The 24,367-nt window shown below is 46.7% G+C and overlaps 1 protein-coding gene across 1 annotated transcript in view; it reads left to right on the top strand.

Annotated features, from left to right (window-relative positions):
* The first annotated feature begins 9,358 nt into the window (after window positions 1-9,358).
* The window catches only part of LOC144733320 (protein strawberry notch homolog 1-like), a 116,780-nt gene continuing 101,771 nt past the window's right edge, over window positions 9,359-24,367 (top strand). Inside the window, 1 exon segment of the mRNA XM_078615157.1 lies at window positions 9,359-9,535. The gene's annotated coding sequence lies outside the window, so the exon portion shown is untranslated.

The raw sequence follows: 24,367 nt of genomic DNA, 5'->3' as shown, positions 1-24,367 counted from the left end.
TCTATATTGATTTAAAAGTTGCGGATTTTGATGTGACGTCACATTTCTCAAACCCCCCCCCCCCTCGTCACACATCGTCACAAATGTTTGACCCCCCCCTAGGTGCGTGACGTCATTTATGGACGACCCCATAGACAAAAGGCAGATCGCATGGCTACTCACTCCGCTTTGTGTTTAACATTCAATTCAAGTTAAACACATACTCTGTGTGTGTGTCATTCTTAAATACCGAAGGGCTGCCATTGGGCAGTGCTGATCTCTATCGGTGGTCCTAGGGCAGTGGTGGGAGTTCGACATTCCTGTGGCGGAGTGGGGGGACACAAGGTGGCAAGTGGGTCGTGGACCACATGAAGACGTCCCACTAAGTTGTCAGCTATTTCATGAACCGCAGAGGAATGATTTGATGAGTTCCATCCTGGGCCAGGACTCCAACTCATGGGCCCTTCCATTCGTGGTGGGCGGTCCGGCGGCCTCCACTATTAATAGATTACTTAGGTTTAACAAAAAACACCCACGCACATTTTTGGTTCACCAGCATTGGTTTAAACACATTGTCCTGCGGAGGGAGCTGGTAGGAACGTTGGGTTGCTCGGTCAATGGCCAGGGTCAACGGCGGCGTGGTGTATTCCGCAAATATGGCCGACTGTGAGGGTGGGCACAAGCCGGCGTGAGTAGGTTAAACGTTGAGTTTTATAAGGGCACCTCGGGGTGACCAGCCCCTCCCCACCCAGCCCCACCCCTCCCACCACCATTAGCATGTAACTGTAAGATAGGAGAGCGGCCTCCTCGACGAGGGTACGGAAGTGGCTATGTTAATGTGAGAGATTAGCATAATGTTCATGGAAAATCGAAGAGTGGTGCAATCCAAAGGCATGAGAGTGCAACCCAAAGGGTGCAATCCAAAGGACATGTGAGCATGAGAGTGCAATCCAAAGGCATGTGAGCATGAGAGATCTAAGAGAGAGGCATAGAGAGAGAGACACACACAGAGAGTCAGAAATAACAGCTGACATAGGCAGATAGGATAAAAACATCACAGTCAGTTAAGACTTTACCTGGTTAATAACGTCCTTCCAATGATTGCTCAGTTTGTACCCATCCTCTCGGTTGAAGTTGTGTCTGTGTTTATATGTTTGGATGGCTTCATGAACAAAACTATGAAGGTAGCCGGTAGGTTTGCAGAGTACATCTGTCTTGGAAAAATCTATTTTGTGTGAGCCCACAGCGTCAAAACACTGATCAGCAACGGCAGAGGTATTGGTCCTACCGTGTTTCAGATCCGCCTTGTGTTCGCGAACATGGTCCGAGACATGTCGTTTCATTTCCCCAATGTAACTGCTGCCGCAGCCACAACTCAGTTTGTAGGCACCAGGGTATTGCATGTCAGGAATCACATCCTTTACAGATGGGATTAAATCACGGATTTTGTGTACTGTGTTGAAATGAACCTTGATATTATATTTGTTTAAGATTTTGGAAATCTTTTTGGTAACCCCTGCTATGTACGGTAAAGTGATGGTTTTGGTTGGATCCTCAGAAGGTTGTGTGCTGGGGAGGCATCTTTTCGGATCGTACGGTCCGAGTATCCGTTCATCCTGAGGGCTTGGTGTACGTGCTCCAACTCACTGGCTAGATGGTGTTGGTCGGAGATGCAACGGGCCCGATGGTGTAGTGTTTTGATGAGGGAATTCTTCTGGGCTGGATGATGGTGGGAGTCAGGCTTTAGATAGGCATCCGTGTGGGTGCCTCTCTAAAGCGATTCCTAATGTGAGCGACGGAGCGATCCCCTGGAATCCTCCCCCAAAGTCAAACTCTGCCTGTTGGTTTAACACGTAGGCTTTCGCGACCAATATTATTCATAATCAACGTTTTTTGGGTTTAGATCGCGTTATTTATAAATGTGTCGTAACCCTCCACCACCCGACACGGCCAATCAGTAAAAAAGTGTCACGTTGACAAAAGAAAAATAGTTCACTGCTTTAGCCCACCGGTGTGTTGATTCGCGAATTGCCCGATGATGCTGGATGCAATTACCAGCGAAACGTCGTACTCAAATTGTAAATGTTGTGGTTTCACGCTTTAACACACCGGTGGGCTTAAGCAGTTAACTATTTGTCTTTTGTCAACGTGACACTTTTTTACTGATTGGCCGTGTCGGGTGATGGAGGGTTACGACACATTTATAAATAACGCGATGTAAACCCAATAAACGTTGATTCTGCCTGTTGGGTTACAGATATTCCACGGACAATGCGAGTTGTCCCATGATAATTATTATAATTATTAAACCCACTGCTTGTTTGAAAAAGACGCACTCGCAGGAGGCTGCGCGCGGCTGATGTGATGTGTAAAACAATGCTTGCACCTTGTTTTGTTTTCAAATGTTGGGGAGAGAGACATGCTGGGGAAGAGCACTGTGCCCACTCAATGATTGTGTTCTGTTTAAGAGTCGAGTGACATCGCGAGCCATTCTTGCCCCCCCCTCCCTCTGTTCATTCTACAATACCTTTACTGATCTCGTCAATTAGCACAAACCATCACGCGAACTCCGATCATCTTCGCAGCAGCGGCTTCTGGCCATCGAACAAAGGCGCGCGGTCACCGCATCGCCGCGCGCTTCCAGATGCGCTCTCTGCGGCCGTCTGGAACGCCTCTTCCTCCCCATACTCGGACGCCACACGGGAGCTGTGCGCCTGTCCATCTAAATTGAAAAACGAATTTCTCGAAAACGTCTCGCTGTCGCCTTGTGGTGTGTTGTCCTTTCCACGCACCTCGGAACGAGCGCGTTTGGCCCACGTGCGGTGTGCGCAAGAACGCGAAGGCGCACCGCACGCACCCGCCGCTTGCAGACTTTTGTAAACCGCCAACAAATTGTTTTGCCGTTTCTGCTTTCAGAATGCTCTGGGCTTTTTCCCGTAACTCACATAACTGCTCGGAAACGCTGGGGGTTGGACAAACAATTGCCCGGTTAGCGTGTGTGTGTTCGTGTGTTTGTTCGTGTGTGTGTGTGCGTGTGCGTGCGTGTGCGTGTGTGCGCCTGCGTGTGTGTGTGCGTGTGTGTGTGCGTGTGCGTGCGTGTGTGCGTGTGTGTGTGCGTGCGTGTGTGTGCGCGTGTGCGCGTGTGCGCGTGTGCGTGTGTGCGTGTGTGCGTGTGTGCGCGTGCGTGTGCGCGTGCGTGTGTGTATGCGTGTGTATGTGTATGTGTGTGCGTGCGTGTGTGCGCGCGTGTGCGTGCCTGCTCATGCGTGTGTGCGTGTGTGCGTGCGTGTGTGTGTGTGCGTGCGTGCGTGCGTGTGCGTGCGTGTGCGTGCGCGCGTGTGTGTGCGTGCGTGCGTGCGCGTGCGTGCGCGCGCGTGTGTGTGCGTGCGGGCGCCTTCACCGCTTGCCCACAAAACGCCCACGCGAGCGTTGCAGACCGACCCCTGAACCCTGTTAAGCGACGGTTCAATACCTGGCGATGGCGCACATCAAATTGCAAAAATTGGTACGGTATCTGATGCCAATTATTGGGCTTCTCCAAGTAAATACATTTGGGTTTTTGCTGTCGTCATACTTGTCCTGCTAAAATTAGAGAGGGGCTGCAATGATCAGGCGCTCAGCCTATCCACACGATAAATCACTCGCCTTTCCGGACAATAATCCTGTTGCAAAACTGGTTATACGCGTATTCACTGTACCATGAAACACGGATCATATTTCTTTATAAATTCCAGTTTTGCGAGAATGTTTTTAGCCTCGCTGGGAGGATTAAAACAAATCTAAATCCATGTAGAGGCGTCCTAAAGACCGCGAGAAATCACTGTTGAATGAGATATCTCTACCATACGTAGCTGCTTAATGCGTGCATATCGTAACTACATACAATACGCAACCCCACTATTATTGTACCGTGTATATGATAATAAAAAAAACTATTCAAAATATATTCAAATATATCTCTATAACAAAGAACAAAATTGTGTTGGATCGCGTAAATATAAATGTGTCGTTAACCCACCACGCCACTCGACAGACAATTAGTACGTTTTGTTAAACAAACCGTGCCAATTAGTTATTGCTTCACCATACCGGTGTGTGGGGAGTGTTAACCCACGTAGGTAGAAAAATAATAGACAGCAAGAAAAAAACTGCTTCTGTTGTTGTCCTACCTGATGACGATTGCTTGTGTTGCGATCGAAACGTCGTGATCTATTAATTTTCTACCTACGTGACTTTACCAAAAGAACCAAAGAGTATGGATTCCTGCAGTCACGAAAGCTTCAAATCAAGATTGAATTTGAGTACCGTCACGTTGTGCTGGTGATTACAACAACCAGCGCCATCAGGCGATTTGCCAGAATTGTCAAAGCCTACGCGTGTTAAACGACTCATTACAGAACTCTCAACCTCTCGCCGGACATGTGGCTATATGCAGAGAGACTCTCCGCGCCGTCATAGCAATGTGGAATTCGCACCATTGGCTCTCTCGCTCACTTCAAGTTCTCGATCGAACAATGCGTCCCGATTCGTGAAGTGAGCGTGCGCGCTATAGGAGATGTTAACTCTCTCGCCTGGTATACAGGAGGTCGTGGGTTCAATCGCGACCCTGACGCCTGCTGCTGTTTATTTGGAGTTCGCGTGTCTCTCTCATAATCATCATCACGGTGGCTAAGAGATGTTAACTCCCTCGCCTGGTATACAGGAGGTCGTGGGTTCGATCGCGACCCTGACACCTGGTGTTATATATTTGGAGTTTGTGTGTTCTATCCGTACCCGAATGGCTTTTTCCCAGGTCCTTCGGTTTTCCTCTCCACATTTAGAATCAACATGTTTTTAGAGTATTCGGCTGACATGCATGTCTATATAAGCCACTTCGTTGAGCTATCATGTGACCAGGCCGCTTCTGAAAAATAACTATAAAACTCAGTGGGCCTTAGCTAGCACAATAAAAAGTTTCGTTTTTCGTTTTAGTTCACGTCGCTTTGATGCACATCAACGTCGAATGATTCCCAGCAGAATGAGTGGAGAGTGAAGCCGCTGGGGGATAATATGTGTGGCCTGCTCACAGTGAGGACCAGGCCTTAGTGAGGACTGGGGTTGAGTGAGGACCAGGCCTTAGTGAGGACCCTGCCTTAGTAATGACCAGGCCTTAATGAGGACTGGGGTTTAGTGAAGACCAGGCCTTTGTGAGGACTGGGGTTTAGTGAGGACCAGGCCTTAGTGAGGACTGGAGTTTAGTAAGGACTGGGGTTTAACGAGGACTGGGGTTTAGTAAGGAATTGGGTTTAGTGAGGACCAGGCCTTAGTGAGGACCAGGCCTTAGTGAGGAATTGGGTTTAGTGAGGCCCAGGCCTTACTGAGGACTGGGGTTTAGTAAAGACTCGAGTTTAGTGGGGACCAGGCCTTAGTGAGGCCTGGGTTCAGTGAGGACCCGGCCTTAGTGAGTATTGGGGTTTAGTGAGGATTGGAGTATAGTTAGGACCATGCATTAGTGAGGACTGGGGTTTAGTGAGGACCAGGCCTTAGTGAGGACCCTGCCTTAGTCAGGACCAGACCTTAGTGAGGACTGGGGTTTATTGAGGATTGGAGTTACGTGAGGACCAAGATTTATGTGGTCTGGGTTTTAGTGTGGCACAGAAATGTGTGCTGCGCTGTGTATTGGCGCGGCGCAGGGGCTGCTTAGTGCAGGCTCGGCTTTATTGCAACATCGTCGCCGTCTCTCAAGACCACGTAGGCGTGGAGGGAGTTCAATAGGTTAACGTCTCCCTCCCCACGCTGACGTCGGCACGACACACCCCATGCATGGCGTAGCTGGTCACCGATTTGCATAGAGGGAAGGGCCCCGTGGCCAGGACCGTCGGAAAATAACCGTGAAAAGTGATAAGGTGCGATTTTATTCCAATTTTGCGTGCGTGTGGGCGATTGGCCCTTGCGGGGAGCGGTGGGCGCACTGGTTCAAGCACTAGGTACGATGCCATGCCACGTTTGAACCCCAGTCATGGCAGGTGCCATCTCAACGCAGTCTGGGTCTCACCTCTGTAGGTGTCATCATCGTCGTCAGCCACGGTCAAATTACGAGCTAGATGAAGGCCTCTCCCAATCCACCAAAATCTTTCACGATCCTGGGATTTGACAATTCAATTAAACGCAAAGCTGTCAACCCCTTATCAGTGCCCTACGTTATTACAGACCAATTCAGACCTTATCGGTCACCCCGTGGCCCTTATAAATCTCAACGTTCATCCTACAAAGCCCCATCAAAAGGGAGAAACACAAACAAATAGACAAACATGTTTTGTGTGTGCCCGTATGGAAACGCTGCACGCCGTATGGACCTGAAAACTCAAATTTCCCTGTACAAGAATACGGGGTAAACCGTATGGGTTGACACGGTATGTGAACGTCATCACAGAGGGAAACGCAACCCTGAGACACCCGACATTGTAAAATCCCACGACTCTCAGGGATGGCAATCCGCGAGACCTGACATGCATGGCCGCAGGGCCGTCCATATAGGTGTGTGTGTGGGGGGGGGTGCGCGGGGCCCGGGGCGGTCGCCTCGCTTCGCCGTACGCCGAGGGACGGCTCTGCGTGTGGGGGTAGTGGTAGGGGCTGTGGAAGGGGTCGTAGTGCGCGCGCAGCAGGAGGAGGCAAAGGCGGCCGGGCGTGGTACTGGCCACCCACCCCCTCGCGTGCCACTGTGCAGGCCTTCATTTGGTGCTATACTCAGTGCCGGATTAAGCTCGTGCCGGCCTGTAGCATTTTTATTGTTTTTATATATTTTTTAAATTATTTCTCTTCTACGTGACTTTACCGAAAGAACCAAGAATATAAAAGTGGCTTATTTTAACACGTAGGCTTTCGCGACCAATATCATCCATAATAGATGTTTTTTGGGCTAGATCGCGTGTTTACGCGTATTTAAGCGATCTAACCCAGAAAATCCCTCTATTATAAACTGTCTTATCTCCACACACCAGCAACCCGGCACTGTGAAGGCAGCGGCGAGGGTTGGCGGGTCACACACAGCAGATGCTGTGCAGACACACTCCCTTCCCGTGGACGTCGAAGAGGACCCGTGCCCTGGCTACGCCAAGTGAAGGCGGCGCAGCATGAATATTGACACCGTCCGTTTCATGTGCACGGGATCGAGTGCTGTCCTCTTAACTCGTGCGTTTTTTCCCCTTCCGCGCGCAAACGCATTCCTGGTCTCGCGACGCATCAATTGAGCGACTACGCCTTTGTAGACGGAAGATCACAGAGATTGGGCGGCACGTGGGGGCAGAAATTGGTGACGACTCAACGCTTGGCGGCTGCTGCTGCTGCCTTCCCGCTCGTCTGTGACATCGTACGTACGTTGAACTTCTTTCGCACCGTACGTAGCCAACCGCGCTGATCGGATGTGCAGTTATAAAGAAATTAGTTTGTCAATCTAGGTGATGATTTAAAAGTGCGTAGCTCCAGTGGCATTCTAATATCGGACGGAAGAGCGTTCCAGACGGCCGCAGAAAGCGCGATGCGTTGATCGTCTTTGTTCGATGGCCAGCCAAACGCCGATTTCGCGTGATGATGGTTTATGCTCCTTGACGAGACCAGCAAGGTTACTGCGGTGCATTCGTGGCAAGCACTTTGTGCGCGTGACGAGTGCGACCCGATAATTAATTCGTTCGTTAACCGCAAGCCAACACAGACTTCGTTTAGTTTGAGTAACTTCGAGCGTGCATCTCTTTCGCCCGCCGGCAAACGCCGCGCACGCGTTCAGCAACGATCACGTCACCTCCTTGTCTGGGCTCCAACTCACGTGTACTCGGCGGCAGAGGCTCGTGAATCACAACACCGAGCCGCACTGCATTGTTATTCAAATTGTCTGGTAACGCTGCTGCTGCGTTGGCAGCGGTGCACAAAGCACAATTAAATACAAGGGAAAACAACCCCAACGCATTTGCCAATTAACACTGCGGTCTTACAAGTAAACGTATAAGGCGACGTTTCGGGCAATGACCCTTTATAACGCACAATTAATGTCATACGAAGGACCATTGTTGTTACTGGAAGTTGTAATGTTACAGTTAAGTTTTAATGTTAGGAACACTTTGGCCTATTGCTCACTAGTTGCCCGGGTGAAAAGTGGGATTGGTTTTTGGCCAAGCCTGGCCAGCTGGCTCAAACACTTAATGAACATTTCTCGAAACGTCGCCTCTCATACTCTTTTGCCTTCAAGGCCACGGTGCTCTTGATGCATTGTGTTTGCGCTTGACGAAGTGGGCGCGCCACGGTGGCGTGATGTTATCTTCCTTGCCATGTTTACAGGAGGTCATGGGTTCGACCCCGACCTCTCTCTCCCCGTGTTCGCGTGGATTTCTCTCCGGGTCCTTCGGTGTTTCCCCTCCATATTTAGAATCAACATCGCGCGTTTAAGAGTAATAATTAATTGGCTGAGACAAATGTCTACTCGATAAGCCACGAGGATGAGCCATCATTCGTAATAGCCAAGTCGCTTCTGAAAAATAGCTATATATAGCTCAGTGGGCCTAACCTGGTAAAATAAAAAAATAGTTTTATTTTGAATGAAAGCTTTCGTGACTGGGGGAATTAATATTCTTTGGTTCTTTCGGTAAAGTCACGTAGATATTAAAAAAAAAATCTCTGATGTGTTGCGATCGAAACGTCGTGGTTTTTTGTCTTTTCTTTTTATATTTTAAAAATATTTTTTCCTATCTACGTGACTTTACCGAAAGAACCAAAGAATATTAATAGTTTTAGTTGTGTTGAGGTTTGTTATTATTATGAACGACGGCAACAATAATTGAATCCTTATTCTTTGGTTCTTTCGGTAAAGTCACGTAGAAGGAAAATAATAAAATAATAAAAATAAAACATAATAAAATTATTCTCACGACGTTTCGACAGACCTGTTCTCCACCTGAAGACGGCTGCTTGCGTTGTGGCCGAAACGTCGTGAGAATTATTTTATCATGTTTTATTTTCATTATTTTATTATTTTCCTTCTACGTGACTTTACCGAAAGAACCAAGAAGATGAATCCCTGCAGTCACGAAAGCTTTAAATCGAAATAATTAAATCCCACGCGCGCACGTGGACACCCACATGGGTAACCACGCCCCCGTTCACCTCGTGGCCCCGCCCCTTAACCTCGTAGCCCCGCCCACAAATCGGCACCGCCCACTTCCACCCCCCTGACCCCGCCCCTCGCCCTCCCCCCACCCCACTTTATTTATGCGCGTGACGCGGTCCCCCATGAAAGTCGTGGCGTGCGGACCCCGCTCGCAGCGGAAGGAGGAGGAGACCGAGCGAGAAAGTCGGGTGGGCTGAGGCGGCGGGGAGGGAGCGAGCCGACGAGAGGATTGGGGCGGGCGGGGGCTCGTGGTTGTACGGGAGGGAGGAACCCGAGACCCGAAGCTCTGGGAGGCGGTGGCGACAACAACGACATTGTCGTCGGCTAGGGGAAGCCAATCTCCCATCGCTTCGACCACCATCATCATCACCACCATCATCATCGTCATCATCGCCGTCGTCTTCGTTGGCGACAGCAGCGGTGAGTGAACGCTGCGAGGGGAGAGAAGGGAGGGGGAGACTCCCACGACTCGGCGTCGTGCGTTTGAGGCTGTCCGCCTCGGCTGTTGTTTCCTTCCCGGGCCCCATGGCACTCGCAAGGGGCTCCCTATGCGCTCTGGCCCCTGCGGATTATGTATGCGGCCTGCGTGTGTGCTCCGCTGGGCTGTGTGTACTCGAGTGTACGCCTGTGCACGTGTGTGTACTGCAGGTGTGCGGCGACTCTGTTGGGGTCGTACTCGAGTTTACACTTCACGTGTGGTGTAGACGGTACCGGCCTGTGTACTCTAGTACGGGTGCATGGACTTGGTGTGCGGTGCTCGCAGTTATCTCCTGGGCTGTGTGGTACACAGTTTATATTAATCTTCTCGGCTGTGTACTCTACTACTGTAAGCATGTGTGGTATATTCAATACGACTGTGTACTCTATTACTGTAAGCATGTGTGGTATATTCAATACGGCTGTGTACTCTACTACTGTAAGCATGTGTGGTATATTCAATACGACTGTGTACTCTATTACTGTAAGCATGTGTGGTATATTCAATACGGCTGTGTACTCTACTACTGTAAGCATGTGTGGTATATTCAATACGACTGTGTACTCTATTACTGTAAGCATGTGTGGTATATTCAATACGGCTGTGTACTCTACTACTGTAAGCATGTGTGGTATATTGAATACGGTTGTGTACTCCAGTACTGTAAGCATGTGTGGTATATTCAATACGGCTGTGTACTCTACTACTGTAAGCATGTGTGGTATATTTAATACGGCTGTGTACTCTATTACTGTAAGCATGTGTGGTATATTCAATACGGCTGTGTACTCTATTACTTTAAGCATGTGTGGTACATGTATATTCAATACGGTTGTGTACTCCAGTACTGTAAGCATGTGTGGTATATTCCTTACGGAGCTGTGTATTATATATGATACTCCACTTAGCTGTGTATTGCACGTGGTACACGGTACTCTACTAATTCGTCGATTCGAGTACGCGTGTGTGCACTGCATGTTGTGATGTATCCCGTATTCTACTCGCAGTATAATACGCCGTGTGTGATATCAGTAATCTTAGGCTGTGCACTACAGTGCACATGTTTACTTTGTGTGTGCTATATCGTGCATTCTGCTGTGTTGTGTGTCGCATGTGTGATGTATAAACGTACTTTGTTGCCTGAACACACGTGTACACCGAGAAATACTTGAAACGTATCGTTTCCCTTTCAACCCTATGCGGCCTTGTGAGCCACCCAGGGAGGGTGCACCTTCTTTGGGCAGGAATCTAGGCGAGGTTGGGTGAGTGGCGCGAGCAGGAGGCATTTAAAGGGAACTTTGTAATTTTAATATTGTATTATTTTCACGTTGACGCTGTTTAATTAGGAAAAACAAAAATGAATGAGCGTGTTATGTCAATTTAACTGTGTGAAATAATTACAATTCGACCCTGTGAGTTTATACCTTAACACGATCTAGATTTGAAGTTAACACGATTTAGTGATTGTGTGGGCATGATTATTGGTACAGTATTTCGAATAAGTATTTGCCCTATTAATTTTAACACGAAATACAACACAGTGAATTATGCATTTAATGATACTACAATTGATGAAATCGCTGATAATTTCTGTAATCATAAACTCAATTGCTTTGCCCTCAAATCGTTGTTGTGGCCCATGTGATAGAGTAATGAAGTATAATTATGGTACAATACTCAGATTCCGTTCCCTGTTTATGACTTAAGTCTCCAGACCTACCATGAGTTAGAACGTTCGATCTCCGGGCACGGCACTTAAAACAACATTACACCTGTCCACCGGCAGTCTTAACACGGGTACAGCCGCAGTCGATGGGCCATGTCGCATGTGGAGAGGTAAAGTGTGGATTACTCCCACCCTCTGCCTCTCGATACATTTGGTGAGAGTGGAAGAGTAGGCCAAAACACCCTTTGAGAGGGGCCTCGTGGGTGCCCTTCTGCCGCGCGAGCAAGGCATGGAAGGGCGCTAAAGCTTTGCCGAACATTTGTTTTTTATACTTTTAGGTTTTTTCGGTAAAGTCGCGTAGGTAATAAAAAATAATAACTTGTATTTAACTTGTATTTAAGAGCTTGTCTCTTGGATTTCTCCTCACTTGATACAGTAAATTTAGCTGTGACGGTCCCACCTGAAGACGGAGACTTGTGTTGCCTCCGAAACGTCGTGATTTAATTGATTTATTGTCATTTATTATTATTTTATTATTTTTTACCTACGTGACTTTACCGAAAAAACCTAAGAGTATGAATCCTTGCAGTCAAGAAAACTTCAAATCTAGAATTCGTTTTTTACCTCAACGATAAGTCAGGAAGGACGGCTCGTATGTATTGTACTGTTAATAGATTATATATATATTTTAATAATCGTTCTTTAATTGGTGAACTGATTTTACGACGTGAGCATTCTCCTCAGTGCGCTGTAACATCGGAAGATTTAGACATTGTAGTGGGTGAATGAGGCATCTATAACGACGCATCGCTTCTAAGACAACAACGAGCACATACTCGCTCGCACAATAAGATACGCGTTCCTTAATACAAATATCGCTGTGTAGTTTCACGAAGCTGCTTCTAGAGAGAGTAGTGATGTCGCGCAAATAAACTGTGACCTTAAACTACAATCTGTGCTTTGGTCCCTTACGAACACTGCTTAGTTTATTATCCTCTGCGCTGCAATGTCGCCCGTCCCACACCCACCCGCTGCGGCCTACTAACCGACCCGGGGTTGGGTGCACCCTCGCTGGGCAGAAATCTAGGCAAGGTCGGGGTTTGGGCGGGGGTGGTTCGTCAGGAAGTGACTGAGAAGAGAAAAAAATGGTCTTCTGTCTTTTTAAACGATGCGTAAATAATCGCAGTATTTATTCTCTCGCTCTCATTAGGCGGTGTCGTTTGAACGCCTACGCGGCGTGTGTGTGATTCACAATAGAGGTTTTCTTTTTGGTTAGATCAAGTAAATGTGTGTCGTTAAACACGCCGCCATACGACACAGCCAAAGCAGTAAGGGCTTAGTCACATTAACACAACATGCCAATTCGTTACTAGTGCAGCACCCCGGTTGTGTGTTCGAGAGCAAAGCCACACAACATTTACAATCTGAGTACACTCGGATAAACGTTACATCATTTACATAATCTAATACTGAACAAAGACTGACTTCCACCATAAGAAAGTGGAATTTGCACCACAGGCTGGTGGCTGCCAATGTAGATGAGTTACCTACCCCATTGTTTTTTTGCGATTAGGGAGGCAACTTTGCGTAGACAAGTTTGTAAACGAACAACAATGTTTATTCGTTAATTAGTGTGGTGGAGTGACTCAGCCCCACGCGATTCGTGTTGCAGAGAAGGAAGACGAAACATGGGAACAGTTTGGCTGACGACCTGCTTTCCGTACCACCTTATTTCGATCACCTTATTTCGATCACCTTACTTAGCCGTACAATTTGGGCAGCTCACACACCACATTAGTGGATTTGTGATGCACCAACACGACCCGCGATGCTTTGGACATGCAGGAAGTGCGTCTTCGATTAGCAACGGGTTTGCTCCGTACGGTGCGAAAGAAGTTCAACATACACACATAGGAATGTGTTAACACCATGCACAGGCAAAGTCTATCGGGAGAAGAGGAGGTCGAGATGTTGACAGACAGGAGTGCGATGTCACTCAGGAGTGTGACGGTCACCTCATCGCGCGGCGCTTTTGGATGCGTTTTTGCGGCCGTCTGGAACGCTCTTCCTTCCGATATTCGAAAACCGCTGGAGCCGAGGCACTTTTACATTATCTCGATTAAAAACTCATTTCTTTAGAATATATTATTTGTGTTTTAGTTTTGTTGTCCTTCTCCCGTACCTCCTATTAGCACGCTTGGCTACGTACGGTGCGAAAGAAGTTCAACATAAACCAAACACATACAAGGAGGTAGGTGGTTGTTTGATGACTACTTGCCTTAGCTAAAGGCGCGCTTGCGGTTTGACTGCTTCCTCTCTCCGTTTGACAGTGTTTTTTGTGTGGGTCACGTGATGATTTGTGTATTGGATCTGCATGGGGGCAAAGTGGACTCCATGGGGGTCCAGAACAGGTGGTGCATATTCCACATTCCCATGAGCCCAGCCATTCTCTATTCTAGTCAACCACTGTCGAGTTTCCATAAATTGCTCCTAATCTTTTTTGGTATCGATCTTGGATAGGAATGATGGGTTTGTGGTGATGACCTAACCAGCCATTGGAACTTTATAATTGAGTTGGGTGCGCTAACTACTGTCACCCAGCCAATTCAACAGCTGTTTCATTTGGTACAGTACTAAGCACGTTTAGTTTATACACGGGAGAGCATTTGTAGGTTCTCAAGGTTACTTTTCAGAAGGGGCTGTGCTGGCCAGTTCCTTTCTTTACATTATTAGTTCAATGATGAAACTTGGTTTCTGTATACTACCTTTTGATACTGGCAAAAGGTCCCATAGATATTATTATTTGAATTTTTTTCTCAAATCAGCTGGTTAATCAGGTAAACCGATTACTTAATATGTGAGAATGTTGCCAATTTAAAATATCAAGAGATATGTGAACATTTATAGTTGCGTACAGGTCTGGAAAAAAGTAAGGAGTGAAAACCTTTTAGCTTAAATGATGATGTTCCGCAAAGCGATTTCAATGCACCACAGTTTAAAATGTATCGCGTAAACTGATTAATAGAATGTGTGCATGTATTTCTTAACTCGCTGTACGTAAAATGCAATGTGGATTTTAATATTAGTGCAATGAAATATAAATACGCTAGTGCAGATAATTATAATACATTTGGCAATAATAATGACTACAGTGCTGTACGGTTTTGATTTTAAAAGATGGATTGTTAATTTGCCCATTACATACTATTACAGTGGCTGCCTTTCGGATAGATTGTCGCCTGTCACAGGAATGTGGAATTTACTCTACTGGCTGGGGTCGTCAACAGAGATGAACACTCTCTCAGTGAGCAGGGAAACACTTTGTCTTGTCTTTTGGTCAAAGTGTCCTGAAGTCAGTATTGCCACTTTGACTTCGTGAAAGGTCGCTTCCTTTCGTGTGTCCATCTATCTGGTGGGAAAATTTACAGAGGCTGCTCTTTGGTGTCTTTTTTTAGTTTGAGTAGCAAAAGCATAAAAAAACTATGAAATAAACGTTATTTTACCAGGTAAGGCTCACTGAGCGATATAGCTCTTTTTCAGAAGTCATAAATGATAGCTGAAAGGAGTGGCTTATCACGTGGAAATGTATAGCAGCAGCCAAATGCTCTAAACACACGTTTCTAAATGTGGAGGGAAAAACCACATGACCATGGGTAGAACGTGCAAACTCCAAATATCCAAGCGTTGGGGTTTGGATCGAACCCACGACCACCTGTATACCAGGCGAGGTCGTTAACATCTCTCCACCATGGCGCATTACCATCCCCAAGCAGATGATTCAGCCGAATTAACAACTATCGCCAAAAGGCGATGCACACAGTAGCAACCAGCCTCTTGCATGTCTCGTATACGGTGAGAGGAAAACAAAAAAACTTTGGTGCTGGTTATTTTTTTTGTCGTAAAGACCGAGCGAGGGCTTTTATGAATGTTTTACAGGTACGGGCTTCTTAAGAAATATCCTCGGTTGTGGGAGCTATAAATAACAGGGGACACAATGTGCTGTGTTGATGGAGGGATTGTGCTCCATGGCATGCTGTCTTTTCCTTTCTCATCGCTGACTTGAGCATTTTAAAGTTTACAGACAGTTCAGTCTTTTGGGAGACACTAATCCTAATTATTACCGCAAACACGTGCATGAGTTTTGATGTTGCAAGTATCAATTTGTAATACATTCCTCTGAGATAGATTTGGGAAATGCCGCAAAAGAAAATACAGCTGGAACAGCAAATACATTTTTTTCAATAAAATCGTAAGCATAATAAAAGGAAACGTAGAACTACAAACACAGTGGTTTACTCTACTTTCAAAGAGTCAAAGTGCCTCCTTGGTCAAACAAGCAATGTGGCGATGTTCATCTCCATTCCTGGCCCTGAGTTGGTGGCATGAATTCCACATTCTCATGGTGGAGACCATTCTCTCCATAGGGGACACCCACTGTTGATGTTTCCGTCAATTGGTACTCATTTTTTTTTATCAACTCTGATGCTGCTATGGTGTAATGGACGGTGAAGTCGCTTGATTGCAACCCACTGGACTGCTACATTAACCAATTTGATTCCAGCTGTACAAATGAGTACACCGCAGTCGATCGACAGGTCATGTGTGGTTCCGTGAAGTATGGGTAATCCCACCTCTTCCAAGATAAAATAATAATGATATTTTATAATGCGCCAGAGTTTTCAGACAAGTCGACAACTCGGAGGTGTAGAGCCAAGTTCTCAGGGCTGCTCGAAAGCCGTTGCCCAGACAGACAGAGGAGGCCTTGAAATGTTTCTTTAAAGTCAGATCACTTGATTTTGTGGATATGCAAAGGGATGTTGGGCCATTGTGGCAGAGCTGCCAAAATACCCTCTAGAGGGGCTCTCTAGAGCTCCCTCGAGTGGAGGATCCTTCTGCCAGTGAGTTAACTTTTTCAGGGCTTCAACCTACACCTTCACTTGCACCTTCACCGTTTGGCAATGTCAGATGGATGATGGGCTGAGTCAACCCCCAACTGGGATTTGAACTTAGAACCAAATCGTAGAACAACCGATGAACGGATCTAGAACTGGTTGTCAGCATTCTTTCACATTCACGTGAAAATTGAGGTTCACGTTTTAAGTTAAAGATTTTCCGTTTGAGATTTTCCTTTTTTGATGTGCCTTACATATCATATCTGTCATGGAATGTGACCATTATGACAACACAAGGCCTTGCAATAAACAAGGCCTGAAGTACTCCCGTACATCCTGACTTGAAAAGTTAAATAAACGTGATGCCACAGCTGGGATAATGGTCAAAGCTTGTTGTCGAGTGCTGCATTGACCTGAGAATCGTATTCACGTTATTTTATTTTCCCCGCACCAATGCGCATTGTCGGTTTGTGTGTGTGTGTTTTTTCACGTTCAGCACGGGACATTCAAACTCTGCGCGTTCTGAGCTGGGATTATTATATCGGCGGCGTCACGACATTGTAGCTTGCGATTGGGGTGGTGCCCGAGAGCTCAGCTTGCAATCAGAAGGTCGTGATCGCATATTCCATTTCGGGGGTGTTCGCTCTTCTTCGTCATCATCATCGTCGTCCCTCTTGGGTTGATATCTCAAGTTGATACGGTTGTTTCTATTCTGATTTCTATTTGCTTTCAAACGACCCGAGCTACGAGTGTTCTGATATTTTGATTGTCTTAGTTTCTGTTCGTCTTTGGGCGTTGTTTTCTGGTCTAACACAAGTGACACGAGGCCAATAAATAAGGCTGTCTCTGTTGTAGGCCAATTCGTTTCAAAGAGAATGCATTTATTATCAGAGCATGTATGTTTGCATGCTTTGCTACAAATATGTGTGGTTAATGCAGACTTTATGCCTTGTAAAAGGTATTTATTTGGTGTTTGAACATCTAAACACCTGTTTTTTTTGGCCAGAAAGGGTAAAACCTATTCTTATTTTTCATCATTTTGGATACTCGCAAAAAAGGTCCCTCCTAGATATTTATTTTACTCGTTATGATCCAGTGTCCTGTTGGTGACCCTGGTCACGCTTGCGAAATGAGACTCATCCTGGTCTCTTTGTTTCTTGGTCTCATCCTGGTCTCTTGAGTTCTTAGCTGGTTACGCAGAATCAACTTGAACACTTGATATGATGTGGTGTTACCGTATTGTAGGGAGTCTCAACAATCTTTCACAGCTTTTTAGAGTAAAAAAAACTGAGTGCGGTCGGATTGCTGATTTGAGCACAGACTAACTCTAACTTTTGACTCGACATACTTTTTCGAAGCTAATAAAAAAAATCAGAGATGCTGTGTTGGTGCTGATGATCAAAGGTCAGAAGGATTTCCAACTTTATTGGGGCTCGGCAGGTGTTGTATTAATACCTAATCATGGTCGCCTTTATTGAGCCAGGAAAGCCTCATAGGGGTGTTATGTCTACATGGAAGTAAACGACTGAACTGGTTTGAATCAAAATGTTATGCAACATTGTTTTCCAAAGCGAAATCATTTCTCGTAAACAACTTGCTATCACTGACAAGTCGGTTACGGTGGTTTGTGTTTTGAGTTTTACAGTTCCTGATTATAAACTGTAATTTGATCAATGATTTCGCGAAGCTGTTTTGATAGTGGCGCACAAGCACAATGAACAAACACACAACACGTTTGTCAATAACACTGGTCTTAAAATGTATTTTATTTTGAAACATTTCCAGCAGTGGCCCTTACTCATAGCACACAAGTGAATTATAACTGTCGTGCTCTGTAGAAGGGCTTCTGCCTCAAACGTCACCGATTCTACATGTTTTATTTTACTATTACTATTGACGAATGTGAGTTGTTATTGTACTTGGATAGACTCAATCACGTGCAGCTTACACGGCAAGTCCTCCCTTAACGCGCCGTGTGAACACCGCATTTGTCGCTGCGACGCCGTTCTTCTATCGGGGAACACTTTTCACACAACGTGGAAGGCGCAGCGTTATACTGTGGCACGATCCGTTATAGCACGGCGTGGTCCAGTTTTTACGCGACACGATCCCGTTATAACGGAGTGAACCCGATATAACATGGCACCTTCCCATTATAACATGGCACCTTCCCATTATAACATGGCACCTTCACATTATAACGTGGCACTATCCAGTTATAATGCGGCGCGATCCTGTTATAACGTGGTACGATCCTGTTATAACGCAGTTTCTGAGCAGTCGACGATGAACTACTTTCTTGAGCTGTGGGGCTGAGCAGTATGGTATACGGGCAGAATGATACATTAAGTGGCGGCCTACTTTAAATCTCAGTTCTTTGTCCTGCCATTGGACTAGATTTATTTTATAGAGCAAACAAGATTTTAATTAGCATTTGTTTATGCCTGCTAATGCACAGGGAGCAATTCCTCGCTGAATGTGTCACTTTTCAGGAACACATTTCCCTGTCAAATGAGGAATTGCTACCATATTAATTACATTTGTATTCTGTGAATCCTAAATGCTAGCATTTGACAAAAAAGGGAAGTGAAAATTATTCATCTCGTTCCTGACTACGATTTGTTTCATGTCATATCCGTTTTAGGAATAATATTTTAAGGAATACACTAAACTTTAGCTTTACAAAAAAGTGAAATGGAATTTAACTTGGTCTCGTAAGTCTATTTAAAACTCTTGCACTTTACATTTGCTCTTTCTTTGAGTTTTTTTTCATCCCTGTTAACACCAGGGTCAGAATCTGGGTACCTGAAGAACATCTCTCTGCGAGGAAACACCACTCAGAACAAACTAAGCGACCGCATTGTCCGCAGTGCAATGAGCACAAACAAAAGTAATTCGCAACCTTCGCCATTAACACCACCAAAACGTGTTTGGTGGTGGCGGCCCCACCGACAGAGAAGAGCACTTTACGTGGTGCAGTTGGGTTCTGAACATTGTTGGCTGTGCGCTGCCACTGACTGGCCCCACCGGGCAGCCCAAGCGGGCTGGCAGTCTCGCAGCTCACTGATCTCTGCGTGGTCCACCGACCCTGCCTCAATAGCGCTGGAGTGCATGCAGCTGGGCCAGTGGAATAGAACCAGTAGCGAGATTTTTACTGCCTCGCCTGGTGTACAGGAGTGCGTGGGTTCGATCCCAACCCTGATGCCTGTATATTTGGAGTTTGCATGTTCTCCACGTGGTCGTGTGGATCTTTCCCTCTGCGTTTAGAAACATGCGTTTGGACTATGTGACTGCAATAAATGTCCACATGACGAGCCACTTTAGTGTGCTTTCATTTTGAAAAAAAAAATAGTTTAGTCTAGAACCGGTTAGGGCTTGGAAGCTTGTCGAGGGAATGCGCCCAAGGTGGTGGTCGAGAGACGCGAGAGGCAGTGGGCTGTGTGGGAGTCGCACGACGTGAGAGCACCCGGGAGGAGCGAGACGCATCGCAGCTGTTGGCACCGGGCTCTGCGAGAGGTAGTGGTTGCAGCTCCTGGAGGCTTTCATCCAGCAGCGGATAGAGACCGGCTTGCGTTGGCACCGTTGGGGGCGTGTTTTGTTTGGCGCTGAATGTGTTTGCGGGTCCCGTGTGGTAGAGGGACGTCTTGATCGTTGTCTTTTTTCGGTAAGTCACGTAGGTAAAAAAAAATAATGATAAAATAATAATGAATGAAAATAACTCAATTAAATCAGGACGTTTCGGAGGCAACACAAGCTTCCTTCATCAGGTGTAAAAAAGGCACCGCAAAATAACTGTAGCGGACGCTACAGTTATTTGTGTGTTGCCTCCGAAACGTCGTGATTTAATTTAGTTATTTTCATTCATTATTTTATCATAATATTTTTTTACCTACGTGACTTTACCGAAAAAACCTAAGAGTATGAATCCTTGCAGTCACAAAAGCTTCAAATCTAGAATTGATCGTTGTCGTTTATTGATCTATGTACAGTATATAGTGGTTGACCTGCAGCAATGTTCACATTCGGCATGGGTACGTGAGACATTGCCTTCGTTGGAATGATGTCGTAGGAATCTTTAAGATCTTGCTAATGTGGGAGATGGCATGCACTGGTGAATCCCTGTAGAAATTATCAAGTGGCTTTGCCGGACTCAAACCGTTTCCCCCGTGAAAACTGGTTCAGAGGCGAGTTTGCAGACCACTCGACTGGTATCGCAGCCCCCAAACATGTCATGTGTACTGTGTGTGCTGAATATAATCTATAATATGCTGTGATCAGAGCAAATACTTTGCATTCTTATCCCAGTTAGAGATCAACTTAAGTCATCATCGTTCCTCCTGATGCAAATCGGCACTGATTTGTGAAAAGCTAACACACAGTGGTTGTTGCAGCGAGACCAGCCCTGGCAGAGGAATGTGGAATTTCCGTTGCTGGCTCAAGAGGCTACTATTGCTGGTGGTGATGGTGAGCACCATCACACGTGCTCGGCTGAGTTTGTTGACACACTTTGACCTTTGACGCTTGTGACATAAATCCGGCCGGCTCGGTGGCTCGGTGTTCTCGCAGGAGAAATTCTTTGGAAGTGATGTATGGTGAAACCGTGGGACTTAAATCAAGAGTGTTAAAGACCCTGCGAGAAGGCGCTACGTGAGCACGCCCGTTAGAGCACACGTGTGGATACGCGGCGTCCCTATCTCGTGTGGTATTGCGCCACAAAAAAAAACCACCGCCACAAACATATACAGACTCGTCATCCACTTTTTCAGACATCCTTGGCAAAAAAAAATGCAGAGCGCCGAAATAATTCCCTTTTCGTTGTTGTATTCGATCTGTTTGATAAATGACTACCCAAATAGTTATCAAAGCACGATTTGTCGATGAGCGTACGCTTATTTCAGTACAGCGTCTGCATATCCGACCATCGCATATCCGCCCTGATCAATCGACCTCCCACACCCAGTGCAGTATTTGCGCGTACACACACGGTGTAACCGTCATTCTCTCTATTAGACGTTCACAAATCCGACCTTTTTCGCACGTGGTGATGCTTTCTAAATCGTGCGTACATTCACCAGCTTATAAACCTCGTGAAGCGTTTTCCCATGTTCAAAGCAGTTTGTTGATTCCCTATTTGTGCATAGCCTGTAATAATCTTTTTATTATAGATGTCCACGTATCCCACCGACCTCTTCACGTGTCCGCATATTCGACGTAATTCTACAACGTAATATTTGAATACAAATGCTCATGTGGTTTCGTGACTCTGTAAGGCTCACGATTCCCAATTACAGTCTTGCCGGTCATTTTTGCAGGGAATTGCCTAAGCTCATATTTTGCTGTGATGGATATCAAAGACATTTTAATGTCATTCTTTGGTACAACACTGCTTGTGTCTTAACTCTCTCCCCTTGTCCCTAAATACCATCATTGTAGTAGAGATAAGACAATAATGGGCTTTCATTTGGTTAAATTGGATAAATGAATCAATATTACATTTAACTTGGAGCAAATTGTCTTATGATTAGACTGGCCCCTGCCATCAGAATGGCTCAAGGTTCTTGTTGTTGAGGGATGATCACCGCCCAGCATTCGTTTGAGCACAAGATACACTTGCATTTGCGTGATAGGTTTTATTCCAATCCGAAAATGTGAAAGGACCTTAAATCCGCAAGGGGCCGAAGCATTTCCGAGTTTGTTTTGCGTTTAATCGAAGAACGCTCGAAGCCACATTTCGGTACGAGGGTGCTCGTCCTCAATTGTGATTAAAACTCACCGGTGCACACATTGCACTCCCTCGCGTGCCCTTGCTCACACGCTGTTACAAATGAACGTGAACGGAAACCCAATTATGGACGAGAAGACGGGGGTGGGGGGGGGGTGCAGTTGCTCGCCTGAAATCTTTTGCGATTGGTCGCGCGCGCTCCGAACCAACGCAAGGGCGGCTGTGTTTGTTTCAACATAACGTTTCACGTATTTGCACAAAACGAAACGCAGACCCACCTCAATCGTCATTAGTGCCCGCCGCATCGCAAGGGAGAGGCGCCTTATTTTAATCGTCAAAATGAAATAACGTTCGAGCCAAGCGACAAACGGACCTTCGGGATGCAATTGTGTTGTGGTCGTTATTCAATATAATGAGGCCCTTTTTTTTTTTGAGCCCCATCAGCGGGGGTTGCAGCCCGTCCAACCGACGATGCCGGCTTGGCTCTGTGCTCTCGGCTCGTTTGCCCGAAGCCGTTTTTCAGTTCGCCTTCGGCGGCGCTAAAAATGAACGCGAGCGAGCGAGAGAGCCGGCGTCAGGGCGGGCGGCGGAAAACGTGAACGGAATGTTAAAGCAGCGCACGGGAGCACCGCCTGCAGGGAGGAGGAGTAGGCGGCGGCGTTAATCCGCAAGCGCAAATCCCAGCTAGGTGAGCGTTGGAGGCCGGGAAGCCGCTTGCGTGCGCTGGTCTTTCCGAGCGCTGCTGGCGCGTCACATGAAGGCCGACACCCGCTGAGCGCATGCGCCCCGGCGGCAGAGGTTTTCTGAATAATAATGAAATAAGCCCCTCGTGAGAGCGCTAGTAAATTAAATGCCCCCCCCCCCACAGTGGTCACAAATACCGTATTCTCCGGATTACGGGAGCTGGGTTGGTGGTGGCCACGCAGGCGTGTAGTCCAGTAACTGTGGAGGCAGCGAGGGTTGGTAGATCGCGTGTTTGTGTGCGTGTACGTTGAAAGTCTTTAGCACCGTACGTAGCCAACCGCGTTAATCGGAGGTGTGGGGGAAGGACAACAAACGAAACGCAAAGCAGTTCTAGAGAAATGGGTTTTCAATGTAGTTATGTTACGAAACTAACTTCCCATCGACGTCCAGAAGCCATACCCTGGCATGTCAGGAGAAGGTACTACAGCTAAGTGCGGACGGACTAATATCATCTGTGCCTTCTACACGGGATATAGTTTTATCCTCTGGTGCGCAGCGTAGGGTTTCTCTGGGTGCTCCGGTTTCCTTCCACGTATAAGCGCTCACAGGTTGACTGAAGACATGTTAACTTAAAACCAACTGCAGCACCCTCCTGAAATGGGAGTCCTTGAACTCTGTGTGGCTTTTATGGATAAATAAATAAGTCGATGAGACCCATCCGAGAGGAAAGACTCTTCTCAAAAATTGTGCCTGTTCCATCAACCCTCTCCTGTACTGAGACGTCTGCACGTTGCAGGGTGGGTGCCCCGCTGACCGCTGAATCTCGGAACGCGCAAGCGGTTCGGCTTTAATTTTATTTAGAGAGGCATAGCGGCCGTTGTTTTTAAAGACGTTGTTACTCACCGCAGAGAACCACAGCGACACGACCGCGCTCTACGATAGCTGGCTCCAAACTGCCACACGCCCTCCCGCATGGCCTTGTTGGAGCCTCGGTACGTCTTCTGACCTGAAGACGTACCGATGACGTACACGCACGTTGTCGGAATGGAATCGGAAGAAAAAACAAAAGACGTACGTGTAATGGAAAGGGTTAAGTTACACGAATACGGTTGCACACACGTACACATCCCTACCGCATTATAAGAAGCAGCCCCCCAACATTTTCTTTTATATGCAGGGGCAAAAAAGCATCTTATCTCTGGAGAATCCGCATTTGTGTAGTATACACAGCTCGGCTCGCTACAGTAACCACGAGTGAGCACTCGTAGGTCATGTGACGCGCGTGTGTGTGTGCGTTTATTAGGCATGTGGGAGCAGTAGTATAGCGGTTAGCGCGCTGCGCTACGAACCTAGCGACTCGGGTTCGATTCCTGCTCATGGCTAACACCAGTGACGATTATTTGAACAGGTCCTGGGCCTACCCTAGGTCGACTCTGCCTTAAATGAGTACCTGGTGCCATGTGTAAACATCGCCAATAGGGAGACAAAGGCGGCCGGGCGTGGTGTTGGCCACCAACCGCCTCATGTGTGGTGCCGGCCTTCATAGGTGCTCGCTAACAGCACTTCCCCAACAGTATGTTAAGGCTTTATGGGGGATTTTTTTTATTTTTTATTCGGCATGTAATAAACACCATGATCCGATAACGGTTTCCTGATTCGGGGTCACGATTTGATTTAAAAATCGGTTCTCTTTCGTATCATGATCTAACAATGTAATTTGTATTTGCCATTTTTTGTTTTCTCACTGTCTGTTCTGTTATCTCCAAAGCCCAAATGTAATGCTCGTTATTTTTACTTTTCCGCAGCGAAG

Source organism: Lampetra planeri, chromosome 46 (assembly GCF_965212315.1).
Source record: "Lampetra planeri chromosome 46, kcLamPlan1.2.h2, whole genome shotgun sequence".
NCBI classification, from domain to species: Eukaryota; Metazoa; Chordata; class Hyperoartia; order Petromyzontiformes; family Petromyzontidae; genus Lampetra; species Lampetra planeri.
This window is presented reverse-complemented; position numbering and strand designations above follow the sequence as displayed.